The sequence below is a fragment of the Capsicum annuum genome, unplaced genomic scaffold (assembly GCF_002878395.1).
Source record: "Capsicum annuum cultivar UCD-10X-F1 unplaced genomic scaffold, UCD10Xv1.1 ctg82540, whole genome shotgun sequence".
Taxonomy (NCBI): Eukaryota; Viridiplantae; Streptophyta; class Magnoliopsida; order Solanales; family Solanaceae; genus Capsicum; species Capsicum annuum.
In genome coordinates, this window is record NW_025893344.1 from 325,504 (window position 1) to 338,864 (window position 13,361).

The 13,361-nt window shown below is 32.1% G+C and overlaps 1 pseudogene; it reads right to left on the reverse strand.

Moving 5' to 3' along the window:
* Positions 1 to 13,037, reverse strand: part of LOC124895485 — a 32,475-nt pseudogene extending 19,438 nt beyond the window's left edge.
* Positions 13,038 to 13,361: the final 324 nt, after the last annotated feature.

A 13,361-nucleotide genomic window follows, 5' to 3' on the forward strand; every position in this document is an offset into this window, starting at 1 on the left:
ATATCTGTTGCAATAAACAGATCAAAAAATATCTATTAATGCAACAGAAGACCAACCTACTACAACAGATAATCAATCTGTCACAACAGGTATTATATATGTTACAACAGATATACTATCTATTGCATTATAAAAATTTAACTATCAACAGACATAAAAATTATTGCCACTATATGTAAAGTGAGGTGGCTTGAAATAAAAAATTATTATCATGTTCGTCTCCGTCTTTGTACATTTTCTTATTTATACACGGGCTCCAACCATTTAGTTAGTACTCCATAAACCCAGACCCATTGTATCTTTCCCACAATGGTGCCGCACATATCGATCATTTCTATGCCGGTCAGCAAACACTCGATGTATGCAAGAGAGTACGACGCATGCTGCACCGATTCTATTTCTCTGGAGTTCGATGTTTTTATTTTGAATTTCAAAATCCCATGATTCCTTTGTCAAGACTTCAGCCGACAAATGATCCATCCGCTTACTCCACATCAACAACTTGGGCAATAACTTCAAGAGTGGCTGCATGTGGGCTAAAAACTTGTCCTCGCTGAAAATAGTTAAGTTGCAGTCATAAACCTTAATCTTTCCATCGTAGAGTAGTATCTCAACAGTGAGAAAATGTTTGACTTCCACATTCATGACTGCAAGGATTCTCTTTGCCTTGGTCTAGCTCTTGCCGTGTGGATATGGTCTCTTTCATCTAACATATTTAATTGCTTCTTCATCCCTTGGAATATAGAAACTAACTGATCAAGTCCCGGGCTATCGAAATCAGCTTGCTTATGGAGATCAACGTACCTATCCTTGAAATTATTGTAGAAATTGAGGCCCATTATCCTATCGGCAGCATCATAAGCATCCGGGTACGCTAATTACCTGCCCCTCATGAGGCAGAGAATTTTATTAACATACTGTAGTATAAAAAACCAATTAATTTAAATAGGTTAGTAATTCTAAAGAATTAAAACATAGTGGACAGAATCTGATGCAGAGGGTTCTCTGAATCAGTTCACAGATTACCCAGCCAACACAACTCATGCAATAGATGTGTATTATGTTGCAATAGAATATCAAGCTGTTGCAATAGATTACACATCTGCTGTGTAGATTCTTCTTTAGGGAGTAGATTAAAAGGCTAGGTTAGCAAAAGTAAACTTACATAGTCCTCATACCACACATGCATATGTGTCATATTCTTAAAGTCTTTGGCGGTAAATGAATGCATGGTGTATTCTTTTTGAACCTTTCTCCTGCCATTGATGATTTGTTGCAGTTCCTCCTCCTTCTCCTTGCCAAGCACCGCGAATATGTCCACCTTCTTCAGCAACCCCTAACCTTCAACAACTCTTGGAGCGAGAGGAGTTTCAATTTTTGCTGTTTTCATAACTGAGAGAATTTGTCTAATTTTTCTTCTCTTTCTCCTAACCGCCACTATAGAAGTGCATGGCTCCCTCACCTCATTGGATGGTATGACACCCTGCTGGATTTAAACTCCTCAGCAGCTTTAGCAATAGCCTCTAGCTTTTCAAAAAGTTTATCCTCTCTGTCCTTGCACACTTTATATTTGCAATGAGAACATGAGGGTGAGGAGGGGAAAGATGGATTATTGTAAAGGTGAAAAGGACCGGTGTAGGGGTGAGAGGGACCTGTGCAAGGGGTGTTTTCAAAAGTATTTATTTTTTGCTGAGCATGCTCATAATCACGAATAGCAGCAGTCGCAGTAGTAGGATGGATGCCACCATCATAAATAAATCCACTAGCAACACCCTAGAAGAAGCACCCAGATCTGTTGCAGTTTGAGGTTGGTCGTGAAGAGCTTTAACATTTGGCAGACCTTGCCTAACTGCTCTTCTTATAGATGTTGGTCCAGCTAATTCCTTCTTTATTAACTCCACCATTGGGTCTTCTTTTGTGTCAACAAGACCCAGAGTAAGAAAAAAGTCATCCCCAGCTCATTATTGGTAGGCACGATCCAAGGATGAACAATCTATAAAAAAAGACAAGAGACATTTAAATCATATAACAATAATTTATAGGCAGTTAGGTTACATGGATGTTAACACAACCAACTTATGAAACAGATGATCTAGCTACCGCAACAACTGATCTGTATGTCGCAACAGATTGATAATATATTACATCAGATTATAAATCTGTTGCATAATTTTCATCAGATAGGTTATACGTTGAGTCGGATTCAGAGAACCAGAGAAACAGATGGTTAATCTGTTGTAAAATATGGATCATCTATCATAATAGATTACCTATCTATTACACCAGATACATTTGACGGGTAATCTATTGCAACAGATGAACCACTGTTGCAACAGATGAAACATTTGTTTTAATATCTTTCTTTGAGGCAAATTATTTTAGTTGAAAGAAGACATACTGCATCATCTGGAGGATTAAATAGATCAGCGTCCTGCTCCTTAATATTTTTTTTGCCTCCCTTTGCAGCCGCCAACCACCTAAGGATCCTTGGATGAGAAACCTCATCTGGGTAATCCTTGAACTGCTTTTATAGGGGAGGAATAACTTTACATGCCCAAGCCTAAAAAATATAAACATGAAGCAAGCAAAAAAAATTCCATAATAAGTATATAGTCATTACATGTTAATGGATGAGTAAAAATAGTGATCAATTTGACCATGAAATCCTAGGAAAAATCGTATAATGTGATCGTCCCTGTGGATAGCTCTGTCAGTAAATATTCGACAGTCAAGTAGTAGCTGTCATATCCCCAAGGATTGTCGTTGAATTTGTCAAAATCATCAGCAAGCGCCAACAAATAATCTTCTATGACTTTTCTGGCGTCTCTTGCCAATAAAATAAAATGGACAAACCAAACTAAGCATAATTTCTCCCTGCAGTGCTTTGGTATGTCTTTATCCTCGAGATCTGCCATTAAATCTGTTGTTTTGTAGCTACTACGTCCAACAATGCCCAATAACCCATCTTTTTTCCCTTGCATTTGGTGGACCCTTTGTGGGGGTGTTTTCTTGATGAGAGGTTCTTCTAGACGATCGCATCTCAAGCCCGTCACTATAGCAAACTCTTTCAACCCAAAACAAACCGTCATGCCATAGTAGTTGATCAAGATTTCATCCATCTTTTTTTTCACCCTCCTTCAGATCTTTATCATCTCCCACGTACTTGATCCTGCGCTTGAGAAGACCATATACCATGCTCATTGGGAAACGAAGAGTGCAGTCCTTAGGCAGCTCGAGAAAGTATGCAAAATAGCTCTTGTTAAAAAGCCCGTCTATGTTTTCATTCCTCATAATTATCCTTAATTCATTAAAACGTTTCCCCAACTGACATTTAAGTACAAGACCACCAGTTACTTTGTCAGGGCTATCCATCGGTATCACAACTCGAAACCTGTCGATACTAATGGTTTTGACAAAATTATGCTAGGATTTCGATATTATTTCACGCCCCATTTGTAAGGAGGATTTATCACTTTCCTCGGCTTCATTTTGCTCCGATTGAGATTGTTCAGGAAGTTCCTCCGAATCTATCTGTACTCTAGCCATTTTTGTTGGGTGGTCAGAAGTTGATCCACTTTCATTTCTTTTCTTTTGGGAGACATCTTTTTACTACAAACAATAGAAAAACAAAAAATATATTGCATTTGATGTGTGCATAATTTTTTTTAAAAAAGCAAAGACAAATTTTATAAAATTATTCTACGCCACATTACAAAAAAAATACTCCAAGCCATCAGTTGGAACAAATGGAGAATCTGTTTGAAGACCTATTTAATATATCCCAATAGATATTCCACCTGTTGCAACAGATGGACCACCAACACCACAATCAATGCCACCAATACCAACACTAAGACCACCGACACCACCACCAAAAGCACAAATACCAACACCAATAACAACATCCACCAACAATACCACAAATACCATCCAACAATACCACGATAGTCAACAAAATACTGAGACAAAAAATAGGTTTTTCTCGGGTGCTTCCTATTTTTTAGCATTAAAACATAAAATTGTTAACCCATTCTCACAAATAATACAACTAAAAATCTTCTTTTTCATCATTAACTAAAAAGCCCTAATTTTTTTGAATAAGGAACAAATGCAGAACTCTTTTTGAACTCTGTTACCTGTGAAGACAGAGAAAACGATGGATACAAGTGAGAATGAAGTCGAAAATAATAACTATGTGGTTGGAAATGAGAATAAAATCAATCTGTTTTAAAGAGTTGAGCAATATGTTGAGTAGTTGTTGTCTTTATTGTTGAGATAGAGAGAGAGAGAGGAGCGACAACTTGAGATTTGAAATGAGAAAAAGTTTTTTCCACAAATGGATGATTTGTATGGGTTGATTTGTAATTTTGGAAACGAACGACAAGTTTTGAAATTGTTAAGTTGGTCCAAATTGTTCTTAATTATTTTTTAAAATTTCAAAAGATATACTAGTTTTTAAAACATTAAATTAATGAGAGCGATTTTCAACTCAGTGTGATCGATCGATGACCCAGGTCGGGATGAACGCAATACCAACACCAATTGCAAAGATAAGTTGAAGTTGTAGTTAACCCTATGAGCTCATTTATTCATTCCTAGTTCCACCTAAATTAATGTAGGTAATATTATTCCTAATATAAGTTCATGAGATCGATCGACAACCCGGGTCGGGATGAACGCAATACCAATGCCAATTAGAAAGACTAAGTTGAAGTTGTAGTTGACCCTATGGGATCATTCATTCATCCCTAGTTCCACTTAAATAAATGTAGGTAATGTTAATCCAAACATTAAGTTAATGAGATCGATCGATGACCCAGGTCGGGATGAACGCAATACTAATGCTAATTGCAAAGTAGTTGACCCTATGAGCTCATTTATTCATCTCTAGTTACACCTAAATCAATGTAGGTAATGTTAATCCCAATATTAAGTTAATGAAATCGATCAACGACCCGGGTTGGGATGAATGCAATACCAATGCCAATTGCAAAGACTCAGTTAAAGTTGTAGTTGACCCTATGAGCTCATTCACTCATCCTTAGTTCCACCTAAATCAATGTAGGTAATATTAATTCTAATATTAAGTTAATGAGATCGATCGATGACCCGGGTCGGGATGAACGCAATACCAACGCCAATTGCAAAGACTTAGTTAAAGTTGTAATTGACACTATGAGCTTATTTATTTATCCCTAGTTCCACCTAAATCAATATAGGTAATATTAATCCCAATATTGAGTTAATGAGATCGATCGACGACCCAGGTCAGGATGAATGCAATACCAATGCTAATTGTAAAGACTTAGTTGAAGTTTTAGTTGACCCTATGAGCTCATTCATTCGTCCATACTTCCGCCTAAATTAATATAGGTAATGTTAATCCCAACATTAAGTTAATAAGAGCTTATTTCAACTTAGAGTGATTGATCGACGACCCATGTCGGGATGAACACAATTTCTAATAGATATTCATATCTGTTGCAATAGATGACATATATGATTTAATTATCAAATAGACATTTGAATTTGTTGTGATAAATGACTGAGCTGTTGGAAATTTTCAAATAGATATTGGTATTTTTTGTAATAGATGATATATCTGTTTGAAAATTATTTTTTCTTTCAATTTTAAAGTAAGCTTCTGTCTGAGTAAGAGTTACTAGTAAAAGTAAGTACTACAAAATGCGGTAAAAATGAAGAGTTTTTTTTTCTTGGATAACTCAATAATGTGTTCATTGAGTAGTCTTATCTTGTCTTTTCAATTTCACTAGTCATCTGTTAGAACAGATACCAACAGATATTTAATTATCAAATGGACATTTTTATCTGTTGTCACAGATGACTAAGATATTGGGATATTTAAACAGATATTGAAATCTATTGTAACAGTTGACATATTTAATTATCAAAATGGAAAAGGTTTTTTAAATAGATATTTGTATCTGTTGTAACAGATGACTGTGTTGTTAGGATTTTTAAATAGATATTGCTATCTATTATAACAGATGACATATCTGTTTGAATTTTTTTTCTTTCAATGTTAAAGCAAACTTCTATCCGAGTAGATAAAGTAGTAAGTACTAAAAGATGCGGTAAAAAATGAAGAGTTTTTTTTTCTTGGATAACTCAAAAATGTGTTCATTGAGTAGTCTTATCTTGTGTTTTCATTGTAACTAAACTAAGTCTTTCTCGTGCCCCTCAAATAATTAACGAATATTAATTATAGTAATTAACGAATATTGAAACCCATGTCTACATATACGATACATCTAGAATTATCTCATCTTCTCAACTTTAGTCCTAAATTTATTTTATTCATCTCTCATCTTTTTCTTTCTCTCCTCTTTATCTTAGGGTTTCATAGCCTTTTTTCTATCTTCTCTCTTTTCTCTTCTCTTTCTCATAAATATCCTTTCAGATCTAATCTGATCTATATCTTTCCTAGACTGAAATTATTATTTTGATCCCCTTTTAATGCTAAGGTATGGTTCAGTATTGCTCTTTCATTCTCGTCTTCTTCTTTGCAAGTTATTTACATCTATTTTTTTATTTAATTACCATTTACCCATATGATATTTATTTAAAATTTTTGAAGGAACTTTTAAGTGTTGAATAAATAAACTGAGAATTTTTATTACAGTATGCAAAAAAAGTATTCTGTTGGGAGAAGTTTAAAAGCCTTGTTGGCAGTATTATTTTTTTAGTATGTATTTTATTTGTTTCTTTGTTGTTTATGCTGTTATTGATGTTGTTGTTGGGGTTGGCGTTGTTGGAAGTAGTGGTGTGGTGTTATTGATGGTGTTGGAAAAAAGGATGTTGCTTCTTTATTGCTGATGATGTTGGAACAAATGTTCTTGTTTAATCGGTTAAAAACTGCATTACAAAAATATTGTACTTTGTGTGTGTTGTCTTGGTGACCTTATCAGTAATACTTCTTAACTCACACACATATGATAGTGGATCCATCTACACGTGCCTTATTCTTCCTAGCCCATCTAGGACTTAAATTGAATAAACAGATGACTAGCAAGTTGTAACAAACACCACATCTATTAGAAAAGCAAATTGATATATCTATCTGTTGCAACAGATTGTCAATATGTTGTAAGTTATCTAATAGATAGATTAAATTTTACAACAGATTACCCATCTGTTAGATTTATTTTAAAGCAATTTTCTTTTCTTTCCGAAATATAATAAAAAGATAAAATATTGTATTTAGATCCATTTTTTTAATTTATACATTCAAAAAGTCACCAGTTTTATTTAAGGGAGATATGAACAATCGTGGCTTTTTGTTTGACTAAGTCACTCCTTCCAATTCAATCATTTATAAATAGGTCCCTCGCCTTTGTTTCTTTACTCTCTCTCACCCTTTCATTCTACTACACTTACAATACAAATATGGTTGATCCAGACTCGTACAAGATTCATATTGAGTCCTTGCGGAAACTTCAAAGGCAATTTGATGACCTCCAGAGGGATTTGGCCGACTTTGGAGCAAGGCCGAGGAGGGCTGCCCTTCTCCTACCAGATGAAAATTATCCGGTTGACAATAATAATAGTAATAATAATAATAATAATAATAATAATAATGATAATAATAATAATAATAATAATAATAATAATAATATTTATCATTTTAGTTTATGTATTGGTTTGGTTTGGTCGATTTGAATTTTTAATTCTTATTTAATATTTAATTATCATTCTATTTATTCCATATTCTCAATATTTTAACGGTTGGAGGTAGGGATTGAGCACTTGTGGCAACAAAGGATGGGTGGTGAAAGTCATGATTCTCCTAAAAATGATTCATTAATAAATAATAAGGAACTAAATGATATACACAATTTATAACCGTAAAAGAAAGATTATTTAGTTTAAAAAGAAGTTGCATCATTGGATTATAAGATGATTGTTAAGGAAAAGGTGAATAGTCATGACTGTGACTTTTTGTCTAAACACATTCAACAAACAAAAACAAACAACACTGCTGATGCATCAAATTTTTCATCTGTTGCGACTGATAATGAGTTGTTAGGAGAAATAAAAAAGCTCCTAAAATAGATGGTCGATTTGGTGCAACAGATGGTATATATGTTGCAACAAATGGGTTATTTGATGCAACAAATATACAATCTATTTCCGTAACTCAATAAAAATAATGGTTATTATTTTATTAAAGAAACGGTTATTGAAAACCAGGTGTCTTCGATTTTTAAATTGAGAAAAAGGTTATTTAAATTTAAGAATTAATTATTATAATTAAAAGAAGCTGAAAAGTCATGACTTATCACAATAATAAAAAATTCACCAGCTTGATTTAATTAAGTCATTTCTTTTCACAGAAAACAATAAGGAAATAAATGATAAAACACAATTTAAACCGTAAAAATCTCATAAAAAATATTCTTGTTTTTAAACCTGTTTTATTAATTTATATTATAAAAAAGGTCAGCAAATTTGGATTAATGATATGATGATAATTTTTTTTAAATAAGATAGATTAATTATTGCAACAGATATATTATCTGATGCAACAGGTTATCTATTGTTGCAACGGATGATATCTATTGTCACAGATAAGTTATCTGATGCAATAGATATATAATCTCTTGTCACAACTCAGTATAAAAATGGTTTCTGAAAAGAACTAATTATTATTAATAATAACCTGAAAAGTCATGACTTATCACAATATTACTTAATTTAATTAAGTCATAACTTTTTACAGTAATCAAGAATGTCATTAATAAATGGAGGTGAATAGTTGCGCCTTTAAATTTATTTTGTTAATTTATATAATTAAAAATTCAAAAAAATTGGATGTCACGAAGATAATTTTTTTAAAAAAAGATATATAGATTATATGTTGCAATAGATATATTATCAGATATAACAGGTTATCTATTTGTTGTAACAGATGATATATTTGTTGTCACAGATGAGTTATCTGATGCAACAGATATATAATCTGTTGTCACAACTCAGTATAAAAATGGTTCCTGGAAAGTCATTACTTATCGTAATATTGCTTAATTTAATTAAGTCATAACTTTATACAGTAATCAAGAATGTCATTAATAAATGGAGGTGAACAGTTTATTAAAAAGTCAAAAAATTTGGATGTCATGATAATAATTTTTTTTCAAAAAAAGATATATAGATTATATGTTGCAACAGATATATTATTTGATGCAATAGGTTATCTATTTTTTGTAAATATCTGTTGTCACAGATGAGTTATCTGATGCAACAGATATATAATATGTTGTCACAACTCATTATAAAAACGGTTCCTGGAAAAAATTAGTTATTAATAATAATAAGCTGAAAAGTCATGACTTATCACAATATTGCTTAATTTAATCGAGTCATAACTTTTCACAGTAAGCAAGAAATGTCATTAATAAATGGAGGTGAACAGTTGTAACTTTTTGCCAAACATTCAAGTTCAATCCTCTATAAATAGGTCCCTCCTTACTCAATCGTTTATTCTACTACACTCTATTTATTCCTTGCTCTTGTTACACCTTCAACTACTTTCTCTTCAAGGACTTGATAACTTTTTCCTGTCTCTGATAAGTTTTCTATATGTCCCTCTTCCTGTCATTTTTCCATTCAATTTGAAATACTTGAACGATCAATTCTTGTTTTTTATCTTCATTTTCGCCTGAAAGTGGAGAAATGTCTCATTAATATAACTAACCATTCCATTAAATAATTTTGAATTAAATATAGAATGAGAGATATATATGATATAGAATCAAATATAGAACTGTAGTAAAAAAGATTTCAATTTTTGTGTAAATATACATTGTATTACGTTCGAATTCTTTTTTTCTTTACTTTTATTTTTACGTGTGTATTTTGTCAACTTATGCGTTTTCTCTAGATATGGCTGATCCAGTGTGGGATGTCGCTGTTTTACGAGACGCCATCCAGGAACTGCAGAAGGAGGTTCATGACTTGCAGTGGGAGTTGACCGCCGTCAGGGTAAGGATGCTGCGGGAGATCCGCATGATGAGGAGGGCGCTGCTATTGCCGGTTGAAGATTGGCCGGCTGACCATACAAATAATAATGATGATAATAATGATAATAATAATTAAGAATTTTCTTTTCTTTTACCTATGTATTTTTATTTTTTTTGTTTAATAAAAAATTTATGTTCGATGCATTTGACATTTTAATTTTTATTTAATTTTCATGCTGTCTATTTCTTTTTCTCAACAAATGACATGCCTATAATTAAAGAATAATTTGAATCCAGTATCAATAACAAGAGATCAACATATGAGTTATCTGTTGGGTTTGTGACAAGAGTTATATTTTGTTGTTTGAAACAAATTATTCATGTGTTGCAATAGAATAATTATCTGTTGCAATAGATTACTTGTCTGGTGCAATAGATTACTTGTTTGTTGCAACAGAAAACTAATCTGGTGCAAAAGATTATTTATCTGTTCCAACAGATTATTAATCTGTTAAATCAGACAACTAATCTGGTGCAACAGATTATTAATCTGTTGCAATAGAATACCCATTTATGTGATTCATATTACGGGCACCTAGAACCATAATCATGAACCCACTATGAGTCTACTGTTGCAACAGAACATTTATCTAGTGCCACAGATAATGGATCTGTTTAAACAGATTGCTCTTATATTGCATTCATGTTTGCGTGCTAGCTATTGTTGCAAAAACAGCACACTAGCAGTTACCCAGATGACAAATTCAACTAAAAAGCATAATTTGACTTACCAAAGTCTCCTCTCAAAGTAAATGCCAAAGATGAAAGTGATGTACGAAATAAAATTTGACCTAAGAAATTGGTCAAAGAGCGGCAGTTGCGGTAACAACAACAACAACAACAACAATGGTCAACAAAAAGAATATGAAGATGATAATGAAGTATAAGATGATTATAATGAATGAGGAGATGATGAATAAAGCAGCAGCAACAATTAGCAACAAATATCGCGAAGAGAGAGAAAATAATAACGGATGAGGAGAGAGAAAAACACATTTTTTTTTCTTCGTTTCCCGTTATATTAACTAACATTTAAATTAAAGTGTAAATTTAAAAACTTGTGGGTTATTTTGAAATTTCTCAAACTTTCTTAATCATAATTAAGTAATTGTCACCTCCACTCAATTATTAAGACTTGTGTCATCTATACCTCATTTTAAAATTTTTTTGTCACCTGTAGCTCAAAACCCCTAGAGACTTGCCTTTGGTCCTAACTCTTCTTTAGACCACTGGACCTTATCTCGACATTGTTGGAAATACCCAATGTTGTACTATGGGTTGTGGCTCCAAGTCTTCTCACAGAAACAGTCCATCACAACGTAGAAATAGTCATTTGACAAGTCAAACAAGTGGTCTATGTTCTCAAACATCTGGATATGTCCCTTTAAGTATATCGTTTTTCTATACTCCACAAACTGTATTTACTCACCACAAAAAGAAAATAACTGTCGTACTTAAAACCAATTTATAATCTTCTCTTATTTTAAAAGGATTATATTAGTCACAAAATCCAAGTAACCTTTAAGGATATATGTATCCTGTACGAAGAAAACTTTTTTTCTTGAAATTTTTTTCTGAAAAATTAGTGGATTTTCTTATTTGTTTCTTTGCTACCTAAATAAAAATACTATATTAAAAATATTAATATATAATTTAGATAAATACTATGAGAGGTGAAAATGAGAGAGTGAAGATTAAGAGTTCTGGAGGATGGAAAAGACACAATAATTTGAGAATTTCAGTAGAATATGTTTTTTCAATTTATACTAGGAAAATTATTTCTCTCATTTTTTAAAACTTATTCCCTGGAGGAAATATTTCTAAAACTTTGATCAATTGAATAAGAAAAAATTAGAAAATATTTTTCACCATATCAAACACACCCTACGACTACATCGGTCATGTTATACACTTCGGTCATGTTATACACTTATTAGTCGTTTGACCATAACAACCAAAAATATATTCTCTTTATTTGTAATTTTTGAAGTTGAAAATAGAGTTGGAGTTGTATTTGGTCATAATATTTTAGAGTTAATATTTAGAATTTAAATGTATTTTTAAAAAACAATATAAGAATTGAAAATATTTTTTTTAATAGAATTTAATGAAAATGGAGTTATATTATGAAAGTTAAAAAATTTAGAATTATTTTTAAAAAATAAATTAATTAAAAAGTGTAAAAAGTGAAACAAAAAACAGTGAAAAACACCTCTTATTGTGTTTTTCATAATTTCCAAATACAATTCCGGAATAAAGTGAATGTATTCCGGAATATAGTAAATACTATTTATGGCTAAACGGGTCCTAACGTGTAGTAATCTATCCATTTCGAAAAGAACAACTTGTTTTGACTTGACACGAAATTTAAGAGAGGAAAAACGACTTTTGAGTCATATGGTCGAAAATTATAGTTGCTTCCTATGTTTCATTTTACTTGTCTCTTTTGACTTGACAAGCCCATTAAGAAAACATTAATTAGAAGTGTATTTTACAAAATTAACTCTATTAATGATGTATTGGAACTAAATCTAACTATTATTATTTTTTTTAGTTATGTAATTCAGAGGGTAATATGGGAAAGAAGTAATAAAACACTCTTGATTTATGAAAATGGACAACTAATTTAAAACAATATATTTGGAATGAAGACCAAGTAAAATGAAATGGAGGGAGTATGTCAAATACACCAAAAGGATAGTAGTTCATTCTTTTATAAACGGAGGAAGTAATAAAATGTACATTGCCAATGTTACTATATTTGACGTGCAAAATTTGTATTTTGTCAATATATATGACTTAAATTCAAAAGATTAATGCAGAATGTACATTTAGTGTACAAAATTAAAGTTAAAACCCGAATCAAAAACTTGAAATGAAACTTTTTGTATGTACCTCCCAGATGCCGAGTTTAGAGTAGTTGATGACATAGTAAGCCATAGCAAACTGAGTCTGATTCTCAGAGGAATAAACAGGCTGATCTCCCTGACTATACATGTTATTTCGGGTACACAAAAATCTATATGTTAGTTCATTTAACTTCAACATAAGTTCAAGAATTTTCAAGATCACTTATGAAGTTTTCCAACATCTTCAACACAAGGTCAAAATGACCTTTCAAAGAATTGTGTTATTCTGTATTTTTTAAGAAAAATAGATGAAGCAAAATAAGCCAAGTCCTTCGAATTCACGTAGTGTCCTTAAGGAAATAATTCTCCTCAAGTACCCGAGGTTACAGAATTTTCCTCTCAGGATAAAATGGCTAAACAACCTGATAGTAACGGTACCTTAAACGATCAAATTCTCTTCTAAATCACTCAA